Genomic DNA, 15,426 nt, shown 5'->3' on the forward strand with positions numbered 1-15,426 from the left:
AAAAAAAAAAAGAGATGATGAATCATGGTTTAAATATGTCCTTTAGCCAGAATCCATGTAAGGATTAATTTTTTAACCTTGAGTTTCATGAATTTATCGGAGAATGCTTAGCATCCATAAGTAGGACAGAATTAATCTAGATAGTAATAATTTCACCTTCCATCAAGTGAGAATGGCCAAGCATCCTCCTCTGGAATATTTTATTCTGTTTCCTACTGTTGAGACCTATCCCACAGTCCTCTGGAGTGTGGATGGCCAACTACATGTACAGCATTACAGCTTTCCCAGAAAACAGAAGCCCTATTAGTCCCTTCAGAGCTAACAGATTAAAAGAACCTACACAAATAAACTTGTTCAGATCGCTCCCTACTTCTTTTAACATTCTCACTAGGAATCCACTCTTCAGACCCCAAATTCTTATCTTCAAAGTTGGATTCTGAACTTCAGAAGCAATTATCCACAACAGCAGAAAGGGAGCTGTATAAGCTAGGTGAAAAAGGAAAAAATCTCACTCTGCAAAGTTCCGGCTTTAACACAGACATGAATGCTTTGAGAACCAACATCTCTGGATGCATTGTCCAGAAACTGTTTCTTCCCTAAACCTTTTAGTTTTTTCTACTTCCTTATCTCTTTGAAGAACTTTCCTGCACGAGGTAGAAATCCAGGGGTTGAGGTTACAGAGGATAAGAAAGAGGAAAAAAAAAGGAAAACAGATGAGTGTTCATCCCTTAGGTGATAACTTGTCCCAGAAATAATTAGTATTTATGCCTATTTGTAACAAAGTTAACTGCCAAATGAATACAAACACTCCTTTTTGTAAATATCCCAACAAGGATGAACCAAAGTGAAAGGGAACTTCTGAACTGGGCACAACAAAATTTGGCCATGAGATACCTGCAATATACTGACCACAATATGATCTGCTTCGTAAATTTGGTGAGCAAAGTATAATTTCCTTAGAAACTGGGATATGACTTTATGACTGAAGTCACAGTTGTACTGGCATGTAGCCCAAGTGCCAGCTCACTTATCCTTGGCAGCACAAACCCAGCTGACTGGAGGATTGCCTGCAGGCTTTCAGAGCACTAGCAATCATCAAATGACTCCAGCACAGCCTTTTCAGAAAAAGGTTTGACATGGACTAATGCTGTGAGCCACCCCATAGGTGGGTTTATGTGTAGTGTTTGTGGGCAAAAAAGACCTGAAGAGCATCGAAGAATGTAATTGGCAAAGTGCTGACATGTGATTCAAGTAAGGAAATTACAATTTTCCCTCAACCATGCTTTTGGTAAGAGGTCACTTGATTTAGAGTGCTACATCTTGTGCACTTCTCATCTTGCGAACACAACAAGGCAAAGCTCACAGAGTGTGAATAATTAAAACACTAACTACATGTTTATCTCTGTATTCATCTGATGGTAGAAACCCTCTGCATGCACACAACAATTCTGACTGTCATTTATGTTCAGATCACTTGCATTCTACTGAGCTAGTGGTGTTAAGAGGTAAAGTCACAGGTGAAAAGAGTAAAGCTCCCCCTGTTTATGCTGGAAAGAAACACAAGCACAAAAGCACTCAGCAGGATAGACCTTGCCTTGCAGAAATCTTGCATTCTAACATTTGCTGCAATGTCTGCTCATAGTTATGTGGACTGAAACAGAGATAGGCAAAAAAAAAAAAGGGTGTTTACAATCAGCACCTTGAAGAGGAGACTGTGTTCTGCCTTCCAACTCTTCTCTGCAATTTAGAAAAGCTATCTTTCCAGACCTTGACTTCATTAGTTTCTGTTTGAATCTCACAGCCTTGAACATAAAACATGGACTTGGAATCCCATTTTTCAGAAACAAAGAAGAGCTGCAAACTTTTCCAATGCATTCCAATGCAAAAACTACCTACTCTTTTCCCTTCTAATCCAACAGTGTAGGTTTTAGGTCCCAACTTGAATCTGTGTTCTGAGAAAGCCTATTAGAGTTAATACAGTGAAGAGGTACATGAACACGTAACCTGTGAATCTGGGTGAGTTTAGATACAAGCAAGCCTAGAACTGGTCAATAATCTAAATGCCAAGCAGCACTTTTGGTACTTTCAGTTTTGAAAACATTAATATAAATAAATTGTATGTGTTGTCAGGGCTGGAATGCAGACAAATTTATTTATTTATTTATTTTTCTTGAGAATCTGAATTGTTTATCACTGAAACCACTTATTGCAATTGCTTTGTTATTTAATTTAGTCTTCTCCACTGAGCTTCAGATACTACCATCCTCTCTATGCTTCCATTACTTTTTTGTGCACTCATTTTTCACTAGCTGCACTGTCAGTATTTTGAAGCTCTGAGCTCAACTGTTATCAGTACCAGCTACATGCTTCACATTCTCCTTAGTAGAAGGTGCACAGATTCCCCTCACACAGATTTATCCTTTTTGTTTTTCCTGCTCCTTGTCACACCACTCAGTACCTGAATCATCACTCTCACTCCTGCTATTTATAGCAGTCAGAATATGAGCAACAGTTGCATGTCTCACAGGAAGCAGTCAGCTTCCCCACTGCTAATAGACCTTGAATTCACAAGGCAATGTATCCCTCCTCCAATGATTAAATTAAATTGAAACTGATTTCTGACACAACAGCTGGACAAGCTGAAATTTCCTGAATGAACCTTTCTTTCACTTCCTTCCATTTTCTACTACTGTTGTTCAAACGAGGTGCAGTTAGAAGAGTGTGCTTCCTGATAAGTCATGATGACTTCTTCATCAGATTTTGGATTTTTAAGTCACACAGCAAGCTATCCCAAACTTGTGGGCATCAATTGAGATGCCGGGAAAAGACCTTGATGCCCTTTTGAAGATGAACATTGGAGAGATGTGAAAACGTTCTCTTGTGCTACAAGGGCTGTCCCTGGAAATGCCGCACTTCACTGCTGTCAGCCTCAGAGCAACTAATATGATTTTAGAAATTAAGTGAAACAGTAAAATGGGATTCAAACTTTTTCAGTGTTAAAAGGTTTGGATGACAATTTCATACTTGAACCTAACTTGGTATTTCCCCTTCAAGAGTATGTGAAGACAGATCAGGGTTAGAACAGGAGATTCTGAGTAGGATTCAAAAGACCAGATGCAGGCTGTGTCTGACCTTTCCATTAGGTGGGAGTTCAGATCAAATATGTAATTTCAAAGATGTCTCTGGCTGATTCCCTTTCTAGAGGTAAACTGGCTTTTCAAGAAGGTTTTCTGGAACGGATTAAGTTAAATTCACGTGTATTGCTACTAGCATGAGAAGATGGAAGATAACTAGAGAATAGACCACTAAACTGGGGACTATAGCCATCAGCCAAGAGGCTGAGAGGGCTAGGTATCAGTCTCCAGCACAATCCTTTCTGTTAGCTTTCCAATGATGCTTTGTTTAACATCAAGTCACACAATAACCCCCTCCGTTTCTTACCAATCCAAACACTGGACTATTTAAGTTCTCTGCTAGGCATCTTTTAGAGACATAATACTATTTCAGTCATGTGAATAGTTTTCTTCCTGTAGTGAAAGATTGCAAAGCAAGATCAAATAAAGAAATCAACACAAAGTAGGAAATGGAGATTAAATACCAGACTTACCAAATACCTTGATGGAATATCACAGAAGTCTGGTCTGCATCCTAAAACTGGCCCAGGTGCTAAGGGTGTTCAGTCCAACATTTTCAAGGAGATCTACCAAGCAGCATCAACATTCTTCCAGCAGAAAGACATCAGCAAGCCCACATGACAGGAAAAAAATTCCTCTATTTACTCCTCCCCAGAACATCCACAACAAGAGAAACACTGAAGGAGCCCATTCCAGGGGCTACACTATAAATCCTCCTGTGGAGTCCTGGAGGACTCTCTTCCAAAGGCTGTAGATACCTCACGATGGAAAGAAGGAGAAACAGCAATTCTGATGTTATTTGCACCCTTTGAGTGAAAAACAGCTCCCACAGCTGAGATTTGATGGCCAAGAGGTAAATGGCAACCCTTAAGCCAATCAAATTTGGAACTAAGTGCAGGTTGCATGCTGAAGGGAATCAGGGACTGAACCAGGACTGAGAGCTGCCACACGGCCCCTGGTGCCACTTGCTGATTGTGAATTGCGGTGGGTGTTACAAATGGGAGCTCTGCTTCTGAAAATCCATTCCACGGATGGTTTCTCCCTCTTCTGATAAAGCTATTTCTGTGGCTGTCCAGTGGTGTTATTCAGGCACAAACCCTTTGGAGGATGCCAAGTCTCCCTTGCCGGCTAGCAGAAAACAAGTTCTATTGTCTGCTTGTTCAGTTTGCATCTAGGCCAGCAACAAACCCATCTAGACTGTTGGTGTGGGTTTCTGCTCTTGCCTCTAAATAATCTACTTTCTTGCCCCTGAAATGAATATATATATACCTACATATATATTCATAGATATAAATACATATACACATTATATGTTCATTATGTACATATGCATATTTTCATGCTAATGAGACAAAATCTTGAGATACATCTGCATATAACATTTCAAATGACCCAAACTCCATAACTTCCAGCCAGCAAGCCAGTTTAGTAGTAGTTACTCATCCAGTTACACAAAACCATTCAGGTCAAGAGCTGCTGGGATTTATTGCGGAGGAAAATGTTTAAGGCTCTCCAGAACTAAAACAAACCAAGTCACAGTTTCTGAAACAGAATCATGTTCCCAAGCTGTAACAGTAACAGTTATTACCACTGGGTGAATCAGCCTTCAGGATTTGTAGTTTATGATAACAGCAACAAGAAAAGCCAAATACATGTGAAATAGAGTTAAATTTACATCAGAAACAAAGGCTGTCACACAAAAGGGAAAGTTGGCTGAAACATGCATTGGACACCTATGGAGAGATAGAGCAAGCTTTTGATCAGGACAAAGGAGCAGCACTCAGCAAGGGGAAGGTTTTAATTCTAGCTTTACTGTGCATTTCCTACAGTACACGGAATAAATGACCTTCATTCTCTCTTTATTTCCCCAGTGGTGTCACAGGATGATTGAGACTGCACCACTTGAGAAGACATTAATATCCTGAAATGATGGACAAAGATCAAGGTATTGCTCTTCCCATTGTTGCAGATAATCCAAACTTTGGATATGTTTCTCTCTCCCTCACACACACAATTTCTTCTCATAAGCAAGATATTTTAAGCTTGTTTTGTCAGAGATCAGCCATGTTAATTAGACTTAGCAATGGCATCAACATATTGAGTTGAGATACGCTGGAGTTTGGCTATAGCCAACGGACAAGCTAATGGAGACAGCAAATAGGCCACAGATCTTTTATTTTCCACAGTGCTCACTCACATATACACAAATGCGAGCAGCTAGTACAATTAATACTTCATGCACTATACAAACTGGAAAGACAAATTTAGCTGCTGCAGTTAAAAGTTACAAATAAAATTACAAATTTCAGATATGAGGTGTGACTTTTATGATTTTACATAGCACGCAGATGTTATTACTGGGTTTGCCATTTCCATCTTCTGATTTACAAAGCCTGAAACCTCCCAGTGATGGTTTTTGACCTGTGTGAAGCAAAGAAATGGCCAGTTTGCCATTTCAAAATCATGGCTGCAATTTCCTAGGTAAGTGAGGGCTATGCCCTGTGACCAGTTGAGAACTTCTTAATAACATTTCAGTCAACCAAAAGCATTCTTCAGCAGCTGCCCAGCAAAGAGAGTGACAAGGAAGAGTATTCAGTCTCCAGCTAAGCTCAGCTGTTCCACAACGCACAATTTTCTGTCATGACAGACATATCGGGTCTATTCCTGAGTTATAAATGAAACCACTGTGTGAGAAAATCCCAAACATCCCACAGAAGTACCTCAGCCCTGCAAAACCCTCCAAAGCAGAGGATACCAAAGATGCCTGTCACATGGCCTATACATTTACATTATGAATATTAAAAGAGATGATGAACCTCGTAACCTCACACTTCATCTGGAAAGAAAATGTGCAATTTTGTTTAAAAAACATATCATTACTTCTCTGGCAAGAGCTACCTCAAGAGTTCTTTCTTTAAAAGAGCAAACCCAAATCAGTGCAGAGGTCAAGCGTATTTTGCATTATTTGCTCATGTTCTTAAGAACAAACACATAGACATCTGCCCTATGTCGAAGCAGACTCAAACAGTGCTTTGACCGCATTCACTTCCAGAACTCACTGCAGACTTGCACAACTTGCCTTTCTTGGCATGTGATTAGATCCTTATACTAGTGTCCAAAGATGCACTCAGCACATTCTTTGTTAACTTCCATAGAATTTCTGCATAATAAAGTAATGTAATACATGCTTATTTGAAGCTGAAGAACTAACACATTCTGGAAAACAATTTTCAGACCAAAGGAAAAAAAAGCATTGTATTAAAACATCTGCCACAAGCATGTCTTTCTGTTGCAAAGGTATGATCTTGTGACATAAGGGCAACATGAGCCAACTTGAAAAGGAACTTAAGTGTAGCAGCAGTAAGGACACCGCACAAAAATCTAACTTTCTATAATATCAAAACATCCACATTTATATATTGTAACGCAAAATGCAACATTAAATCACAAACAAAAAAAATTAGGAAAAACTCAATGTTTTGATACAATGCTAGCTCTTTACTGAAACATATAGGATCTTCACATCTAGGATGCGAAGAAAATGAGGCAAGTATTTTTAGCCAGATAAACAAGAGCCGAAATTCCATCTGGAGAAGTTTTTGTAGAACAATATTTACCATTCTCCAAATTCCAAGAAGTTAGATTTCTCACCTTTAATATTGCTTTATTTTTCTGTGTTCCTCTCTTTACAAGTGTTGCCAGAGAGCAGTGAAAGAGTTAGTTGTTTTGAACTGTGTGTTACCCAGTCAGATGTTACCTATTCATCCCAGCAGTAATCATGTCATCAAGTCTATGACCTAGCATGAGTTATGTTACCAAGTCTGTGACCTAAACATGTATCGTTGCCAAGCAATACCCAGTCGCAAGGTCTCCTGTAATCTGTACCACTTGCTATTTTACTAGAGATGTGGTCAGTTTGCTAACATGATACTTGTGCTTCCATGCTGTGGAATAAAATTTCTGTTCGCCAATATAGATGGCAAGATCAGGTCTTTAAATGTAAATTGTTTGAATCCTTACTCTGAAAAGAAAAAAAAAAGTTCAGGTCCTCTGTCTGCAACAGGTCTTAGTGTCATCTTCTCCCTGGCAGAAGTCCACCTAGTATTCATGGCATGTATACAGGCCCTTCATTATATATGACAGCTTTTCATGCTATAAAGAATATTACTTTTGAAGAAGGAGTGGAAAAGAAAAAACGATCTTTCTTCTTGCAAAGAGAGGCTTGAAAAGGTAATCAAATTGCTAGGGCTGAGCAGACCAGGCAGAAAGGCTCCTTGCATATGTATAAATTTTTGGATTTATTCTTGGCTTTAAGGAATCAGTTCTGTTTGACATATACCTCAGCAAAAGCCTATGCTCAGATGCAGAACTGAATGATCATCCTAGAAAGAAATGGGTCATGTCTGGGGAAAAGAGCAAGAAATATAGCTTCCTGAGCCACTCAAGAATATCCAGATTACCTCTGCAAGCTTACATGCTGACAGGACGCTGAGCCAGTGAAACAAAACAAAACAAAAACCAACCCAGAAACAGATCTGTTAAAACACCAGGGTCTCAATAGGTTTTGCCATAGAACTTGATCCCTTTCTCTTTGTTCCTCCTCTGAGAAATGCTCAGAGCATGGCCGGATAACAGCCCTTATTATAAGACATGAAGACAGGAGAATGGCTGCGCCATCAAACCAGGACCTGGCTGAGTTCACAAGGCAGTTCTTTGACAAGAGACAACTGCTTATAGCTGTGGAAGAGCAGACAAACCAGAGAAGTGTGGGCATGCAGGTACACATACACAAATATAAATCTATAAGCCATTATATATTCAAGTTCTAGTACACTACGTTTCAAAGGATTTCTTAAATCACACTTAGCACATTTAGCTTGCTCTAGCACATATCTGCAGGTCACTTCACATGAATTTCTCTTTCAGCCTTGTAGGGGCAGATGCCACGGGAAGTGACAGCCTGAGAAGCGAGAAGGAAGGGCAGGCTGCTGCCCTGTACAGGGGCTGCAAAATCATCAAAACCCATCTGCCTGACTGCCACTCCACGGGAGTTCATTCCTGCAGGGCGTTTATAAATCAGCTGTTCCTGCAGCACCTGGACAATGAGGATGCAAAGGGACCCGAAGTACAGAATGGGATGAGAGGACATGAAAGCTTGTGGAAAGCAGACGTAGCAGGAGGCACAATGGTGCTGACCCTGCTCTCCTGCTTAGCTGCTGCCACAGGACTGCACCAAAGTAAAACAAGCTCCTCTCAAGTGCACAAAGCTCATCCAATGCGAGCATTAAAAATCTAGAATAGAAACTATGCTAAAACTAAGATTTTTTTTTCATAGTAACTATTTTTAATTATTGTTGCAATAGCAAAATTGAAGTAGTGACCCCAGCTATTATCCATGTCCTGCCTGTGCCTTGAACAGTTCTCAGGAATCAAGATTTTCTTAAAAGTTTGATTTGAAGGTGATGAAATGCCTTAGTGATGAACTGACACAAGATATAGATACAACTATGCTATTTGAAGTATAAGCTGAAAACATTTCTCTCGTTAGGCTCTGGTTCTGCAGCTTTTAACACTGAATCATGTAATCTGTAAGCACTATTCACATAGAAGTCACCCCATCAGATTAAGGCTTGTATAAGACACTGTACTGGCTGAATGCCACTTTCTAGGACTTAAAAACTTGCATTTGATGCTCTATGAAAGGTAATACTAAGAATCTTCCTGTCATTTCTATAGGAAGTGTGTCAAGTCCTGTCCCTAGACATCTATGTGCAATTCAAGTCAATGAAAACTGCAGGCGATATCTCTCTTAACAGACATTTCAAAGAATTTAGCTTATCCTGTGTGATAGATACAGACGATCAACTTCTTTCGTACTTTATAGACATTCTTTTTTTCTAAAGATGAACAAACTACTGTTGCAAGACCTGTATAAAATGGTAATGTCTGGCTGCAGCCTGCACAGCAACAGCATTTACCTTCATTTCTGGGGGATGCAGCATGGCAAGAGCTGTGGATTTGATAAACGCTGTCAGAACCCATTACAGAAGTGCTCCTCTTGATCTAAAACATGAAAAACAAGCATCAGTCACCATAAAATAAATGCGATATTGTATAGAGCAGAATAAAGTTTCTAGCACACATGGTATTGTGAGAAATGATTTTCTGTGGCAGCAAAGTATGACAACGAACAGAAGACAAATGAATTTCCTGAACCGTTTCAGTAAGGGTTGCCTGTCCTGTAAAGACTTACACAGAACAAACTGATAAGATCACCTGGAATTACCTAATCTAATTGGCATTATATGTGACAGATAAAACATCTGTTTAAAGAAAATAAAACAAACTTACCAGTAACTAAAATACTGACCAAAACCAGACCAGAGAATAGGAAAGTTTCCTTAAAAAAATAATAAAAAAAAAAAATTAACAAATCTCATGAAGAGTTCTCAAACAATTTACATTAATTCAAAGACACAGATCTCATCACCTCTTTTGTTTCACCAGTGAGAATGCCACAGTTAATTTACACATTCTAGATCTGTGCTATGTAGAGAGAGGATTGGTGAGCAAGTGTGAAAGAAAAGTCATTTGAAGAGAAATGGGAAGTATTCAAACAAAAATCCGACTGCAGATCTAATAGGAGGAAAGGTACTTTTTAAATGCCATTGCCTTGTTCTCTTAATGTGAGAACAAAGTTTGTATAAAATGCCACTTTAAATTTGGATAGAAACTTTCCTCTGCAAAATCAAGCTCTGTTGATTTCAGTGTTTGCCTGCTGGTTCTAAATGGCAGCAAAATAGGAGACATAGGCAAAAATTTGAATTTTGAGTACAGTGACATGTTCGTGAATGAGTGTCAGTTGAAACATTCAGCATTGTCAGTAAAAACTTCCCAAACTAACCCAAAACACAGAGATCATATCTTGCATTTTCTTCGCTACAAATTCTAAATAGCCTCTCCTCTTTCAGAATTTATTGAGTGGATCTTAAAGAGTTGCACGAGGCTGTTTCAAGTTCCGTGGCAGAAGAGCAGAAATTTTTAAGTTAAGAATGCAGACAAGAGATTTAGCGTGAGAGGACAGAGCAAAGCATGGGGAAAAGTCTGGCTGGAAAGGGCTGAGAGCAGCGATGGAAGATCACTCCTGTGCTAAGGGTGATGTGGTGGATGATAGGAAGCTACTCCAATTAGGTTGTAGGTGTAAGTGACAGCATGAGGGTGATGAGAAGAAAATGACTTTACCAGAGATGCTGGAAATCAACTGGAAAGGAGAAGAAAGTCTGTCAGAACAATGCTCGTTAGACAGGTTTTGCAGACATGGGGACTGTTTTCCTGGCTGGATTCAGCATTCAGACAGCTGAAACATGTGCAGTACTGGAGGCTGCATGGGGAGCCAGAGTCCCACAATAGCCACAAGTTGCCTGAACCCCCACCAGCTGCACATCCAGGAGTCTGGTGAAAGGACCACAAACCACAGCTCTGCCTACTGTGCACTGGTTATAGTCTGGGAGGCTGCATGATTGCAGTGACACTTGGACGTCTGCTTCAGTTGCCTCGAAAATCAGATCTGAGATATTTAACCAGAATCTGCTAACATGAATCTGGCAGCTCCCTTCCTGTTAAAAATAACAAAACTAATAGAGCTCTCTACTTACTTAAGGCCACATATTGAAGCTTTTACTCTTGGTGAGCTAGCGCCTTCAACAGGACTGCAATGTACAGCTCAGGTCTGATACAACTGCCCTTCAACCAGAACTTCCTGGGGTGTTTTTGGGACTACTTACTCTTCTTCCCCATCTAGAGCTAGAATGATGCAGCTAAATCAACTTACATAGAAACAAATCTAAAAGTTGCATTGTACCTGCAAATATTTCATGGGGGAAGCAGCGCTGGGTTTATGTTTTGTTTTGTTTTTATTCTCATTACAAGTTTAATATGCTACCTATAGTCATTGAAAGAAACCAATTGCCTGAGAGGTTGATTTAGAAGAGAGGCTCATTCAGATGCTCTGAATTGCTTAGACTCTCAGGAAAAACATCTTTCTCTTCACTGACTATATAAGAAGCCTGGAGAGATCAGGCAACTGAAGTGCCACAGTAGACATTCTCCTCCAAAGGAAATCTTTTGAAGTGTCGGAGGTATCATCATGACAATTTGTCTCAAGAGGGCAGTTGCAGAAGGCAGACCAAAAAGTATTAATTATGGTTAACCATCTTCAGCTATTTCCCTAAAACTCTTTAACAGCAAAGGAAAGTAGACAAATGATTTTATACATTGAACTTCTCGGTACATAACATATACAAAGAGGCAGAAACCTGGATTAAATTATTAAGAACAATGAAAATTCTTTTTGGATAAATCTGAAAGGAAAATGCGTGCTCTGCTCCACTTGGGAGGATCTGCTTCTTGTCACGTATGGCATAAATTTGCCAGGGCACTTCACTTTTGTAACAAAATAGCGCTGTGAATATGCTGGTCTCAGAAGGCAGATTCAAGGAAGAACTAGGATTCCTTCAGCTCACAGCTTGACCCATCTGATCAAACCCATACCTCCTCTTCAGCAGGAGGAGATCTCTGTGTTGTCACTGCTTTGTCTCAGGCCCTGTACATCAACCCTAATCTTCCTCCTGTTTCATCTTTTCTTGTATTTTTAGTCTGGACAAGTTATTCTGTTGTACTTGAAGATTCACACACTCTTACACAACTGTTTTATTTCAGCCCTCGCTCAGCAAGCAGTGCAACAAAGGCCAGAAGAGAGCAGCGAGCTCTGCGTACTGTCAGTGCTACATAGTTCTGACTATTATTTCCGCTTGATGGCTTCGGTTTTATCTACGGATTACTCAGTTTGGGAATAATGGGAGATTTACATGCTTGTACATAGGTCAAATGACAGTCAGAATGCACATGTGTTGCAATTTCTTCACCTGCAGATATTCCTGATGACTGTTTTTCTAAAACTTCCCTAACTGGCAATGGCAGAAATCACTGTTTGAATCCTTCTGTTTGCAGATGGATGCTGATGTCCTCCTGGTGTCCCAGGGGGATATAGCTCAGCCTCTGCTTTTTGCTTCAACATTAAATTAGAATTTGTTTCTAATAATATAATAGTAACTTTTCTAAAGAAGTATTCTTATAGATATAGAATAGAATACTCAAACTCCAACTTACTCATTGGAAAAAATCAAATATCTCCAAGTAGCTTTCTTTAATTCAAGTCTACTATCAAGCTACTTTAAATTTTAGGCAAACTTGAACAAATCAGCATTAATTACAGTGCCTTCCTCTCTAACCACCGGAACAATAGCAAACTCCTCGCTGTTATTTGTGGTATTCCTAAAAGTTTCAGAAATCATTTGGAGAGCCTTAAAAAAAGAAGTAAACAGAAAGATATGCTGATTTTTTCTCCATAAAAAAGCAAAAGTAAACAACCTGAATTTCACCACCCTGTAACAAAGCATGGAAATGAATGACAGTTTTGCAGCTCCTGAGAAGCTGCTGTGAATTCTGGATGCAAATAATGAGAAGGCAATGTAGAAAATATACTGCCTTATTGATTGATTTATTCATTTTTAATGATGATATAAACATATGGAATCTTACTGGCACCCAATTTAATGTTCAAGTTATTCTAGTTTCCCAGAACCATATGCTTCTACCCATAGGAAAATGAAAGAATGCAGAGGATTCTCCAGCACTTCGAGTCTTTGGGATTGTCTCCTTAAAGCTATTCCCAGTCACATGTGATCAAACCTAGTGCCAGCAACACCAACAGAATGATGTAGCATGGGTTATTCAGGGATAAAAACTGATGTTCTCTCCCACCTCCTTAATGTGTATCTACGGCTGTTGGGGGAGAGGAAAAAGAATTGGAGACCCACCCAAAATGGGATTCCCAAATGCACTTAAGCTGTACAAGAGGAAACAGGCACTCCAGCTCCATCAGCTGCACACTAGCAGGGAGTAGCCCCTCAGCCACTTCGCCCTTACCAAGCAAAATATGCTGGCAACAAAATAAAGGTAAGTCTCACCTCTAGCATCCTTCTCTCAGCTCCTAGCCCCCTTTGAGACTTCTAGGGATGCAGGACATTTGCTGAAGGACAAGTTCTTGGAACAGGAGCTTTAAATAGAGGTCTGTTCAGTGCCTGTAATAGATCAGATGGCTTTTTTGTTTGCTTGATTCTAACAAAGAAGAGTTCCATCATAAATCTTCACTTCAAATTTGATTGCTTTATAATATATCATACTGTGATATAGCTGGCATCTGCACTTGGCTCTTATTAGGTGATGCCATATGGTACAATTAGAAGTGAAGACAGAGGACCATTTGAATAAGTTAAACTTAATTCGATCTACAATTAAAACATTCTCATTCATCTGCATGCATTCAAGACACTAAGCTCTAAAGTGCTTCCCATTTGATATTACCATACCTTTTGTATTTTTGAAACTCTAAATCACTAAGCTGGACTTCTATTGTAATTTGCGTAAGTTGGGCATTTGTTTTCTCCATGAGATGGTTTTGCAGTCTGTAGCATGGTTAGCCTGAAGTTGTGTACAGCTCCTTCTGTCCCACATTCTCAAGGCAAGCGGGGGCTCTTTTACATGTTTTTTGCTTCCCACAGAGATATCTACAGAATTGAATTAAACTTTGTCTTGTGATACCCGCATTCTAGGTATGGCACAAAATAAATCTGCGTGTCATCAATAAAGGATTTTTTAATTGGCAAGACTGTATTATTTATTCATGGGAAGATAAGTGAGTCTTAGAATGCCTTCTTTCCCAGAAGGTTAGGGGGTTGCACACAACTCACAAATCTTTCTTGATAATCCTCTACTTGAACCAGAAATTATATTATGCTTTTGTTCTTTCATGCCGAAAACTGACCAAGCGGGCAATGATTTATTAAGCTAGACTCTTGAGTCTCCTGCCACACAACCCACTTAGTCACAGTAATGGCTGTGAAACAGATCATGCATTCTAAGATAGGCTATAATTTGTGTTAAAGAAACTTGTCCTTTTCAATTACCGAATTTAATTTGCAAAGCCTTATAAAAGGTTATGAAGTAAAAAGAAACAAAGCGGCTAAACTTCGGGTTGCAATGTTACATGTTACACATACCCACAGAGCAGAAAAGAAAAAAGCTTTTTGGTACGGAATCAAAAGATTTCAAAAAAATGAAAAAATAAGAAATACTTTCACATAACGAAACATAAAGCAGACCTTTGCAGATATGTAGCATTCTTCCAGTTTACAGTTTTGCATCTTGACTCTCCATTTACAAACAAACAGGCCAACATATGCTTTTATACACATTCTCAGTGAAAGACTGGAACTGGAATTCAGTTACAGAAGATGAAACATTTCTTGAAGAACTGACTCCGGGTAGCAAACAAAGTACCATGCAGTTTTGGATAACAATTAAGCACATCTCAAATTTGAATTTCAGTCTTTCTGATTTCAGCTTACATCTAAGATTATACTTATTACTGAATAGCTAAACCTGGTGCTTAAAAACTGTTTTCCAGAGAACGCATCAGGAAAACAAAGGCAACTGTTTTGAAATAAATGTAATTTCTCCAAATAAAACTATTGCAACATGCTAATTCATTAAAACTCACCTTCAGAATATATCTGGAAATAATTGATGCAACTTCGTTATTCACAGGTCAAAAGCCTAATAATTTGCTTTGAAGAATGGTTGATGGAAGATATTTCTTACTACAGTAAGAAATTGCTTACTTGCAGTAGGTTCCACCAGCTACTTACCATACAGATAAAAAAGGAGTCGGGATGAAGCTCTTTAGGAAGTTTCTGTGACATCAAGCACTAAACTGCCCTAAAATTTCACAATAGCTTTAAGGTTTTCTTCCTTTGCATGAACATGTAGTTTGGAAGAGGGAATGCTAAATGGGAAGAAATAAATTGAAAGGTAGAAGGACAGAGCAGGAGATACGAGTGGGTGAGACGTGGAAGATGTGAGGGACAGGCACAGCTAAGACAATGATGAAAAAGCTCAGTATGTTCTCAGCCACCAGGGGTGGCCTGACCATCAGTGTGCACAGCAAAATGCTTCCAGCCACCACCCAGCAACCTCATGGCAAGGGGATGCCTGTCAGCCTACCTTAGCTCCTGGCAAGTGTAAAGGGGCCTCTTCCTGACACTGACATCAGTTCTGTCTCATCAGATGATTTCAACAGTCAGGGTCTGGGCCTTCCATCCAAGTTTAATTATATATAACATTCGCTTGTTGAAAAGAATGAGAGAACTAGATTTAAATCTCAGTCACACGT

The 15,426-nt window shown here is 39.4% G+C and overlaps 1 long non-coding RNA gene across 1 annotated transcript in view; it reads right to left on the reverse strand.

Moving 5' to 3' along the window:
• Window positions 1-13,268, reverse strand: part of LOC104911947 — a 15,866-nt gene extending 2,598 nt beyond the window's left edge. The window contains exons 1-2 of the long non-coding RNA XR_004160578.1: window positions 13,163-13,268; window positions 9,113-9,197 (exon numbers count right to left, since the gene is read on the reverse strand). This is a non-coding gene — a long non-coding RNA (uncharacterized LOC104911947). The remainder of the gene's footprint in view (window positions 1-9,112; window positions 9,198-13,162) is intronic.
• Window positions 13,269-15,426: the final 2,158 nt, after the last annotated feature.

Source organism: Meleagris gallopavo, chromosome 8 (genome assembly GCF_000146605.3).
Source record: "Meleagris gallopavo isolate NT-WF06-2002-E0010 breed Aviagen turkey brand Nicholas breeding stock chromosome 8, Turkey_5.1, whole genome shotgun sequence".
In the NCBI taxonomy this organism is placed as follows: Eukaryota; Metazoa; Chordata; class Aves; order Galliformes; family Phasianidae; genus Meleagris; species Meleagris gallopavo.